Genomic DNA, 1299 nt, shown 5'->3' with positions numbered 1-1299 from the left:
TAGATGTGACTGTAATCAAACAAGAGGATAGGTCATTGGGTCATAAGGTTTTCAGAAAAGACACACACATTGATTGTTATCTGCAGAAAGATTCTACTCACTACCCAAGACATAAAAGAGGGGTTATTAAAACATTAATAGACAGGGTGCACAAAATATGTTAACCAGCTCACTTAGATGATGAGATTGAACACCTTAGAGCGACCTTCAAGAAGAATGGGTATTCAAACAGAGAGAGAGAGAGAGAGAGAGAGAGAATCGTGCACTACGCCCTAGACTGACAACCAGGACGGACGAAGATCGACACCAAGCCAAGGGAAAAGTGTTCTTACCATTTATCAGTAAAGTCACTGATTGCATTGGAAAAATTTTAAGCTAGTATGATGTGGAAACTGTTCTCAGACCCACCATGAAAATAAAAATGTGTTTAAGATCCGCAAAAGATAAGCGACATCCTCTAGCTACACCAGATGTCTATAAATTCCGTGCAGTTGTGGAAAGGTCTATATAAAAAGCACTCTGTCTTCAGGCCACAAGTGGCCTACCGGGACCATCCGACCACAGTGTCATCCTCGGAGGAGGATGCGGATAGGAGCGTGGGGTTAGCACATCGCTCTCCCAGTCGTTATGATGGTATTCTTGACCGAAGCCACTACTATTCGGTCGAGTAGCTCCTCAATTGGCATCAAAAGGCTGAGTGCACCCCGAAAAATGGCAACAGCGCATGGTGGCCTGGATGGTCACCCATCCAATTGCCGACCATGCCCAACAGTGCTTAACTTCGGTGATCTCATGGGAACCAGTGTACCCACTGAGGCAAGGCCATTGCCCAGAAAGGTCTATATAGGCACAATAAAAAGAAGCATCCAACACCCGTCTGGGTGAACATAAAAAGCAACTGCCGCTTCGGACATATTGATAAATCGGCTGTAGCAGAACGCGTTTCAGGAAGGTGATCATGAAATAAAGTTTAATGAGACGTCCGTCATAGCAAAGACAGGCATTATTACGTGCGATTGTAGAGAGAGACCATTGAGATTACCAAACACTGCAATAATTTTAATAGAAAAGATGAAGGCATTAAGCTGGATAAGGTATGGATTGCAGCAACAGTGTGACAATCAATTAATTTCAATTGAGAAAGCTGGCAATATCAGAGATCATAGCACAGCCGACGTCACGTGAGTGACAACGGTGCCCTCTGGATGGCTTATATATACGGTGCTCACTCGCGCTCTCGTTGCAGTTCGCCAATTGTCCTCGGAGGATGCCTTCCGCAGTCGAAGGCGAAATGTCAGG

At 44.9% G+C, this 1299-nt stretch overlaps 1 pseudogene; it reads right to left on the bottom strand.

Moving 5' to 3' along the window:
• Positions 1 to 712: 712 nt before the first annotated feature.
• LOC126299874 (5S ribosomal RNA) lies at positions 713 to 830 on the bottom strand (annotated as a pseudogene).
• Between the last annotated feature and the right edge of the window lie 469 nt (positions 831 to 1299).

The sequence above is a fragment of the Schistocerca gregaria genome, chromosome X, assembly GCF_023897955.1.
Source record: "Schistocerca gregaria isolate iqSchGreg1 chromosome X, iqSchGreg1.2, whole genome shotgun sequence".
NCBI classification, from domain to species: Eukaryota; Metazoa; Arthropoda; class Insecta; order Orthoptera; family Acrididae; genus Schistocerca; species Schistocerca gregaria.
This window is presented reverse-complemented; position numbering and strand designations above follow the sequence as displayed.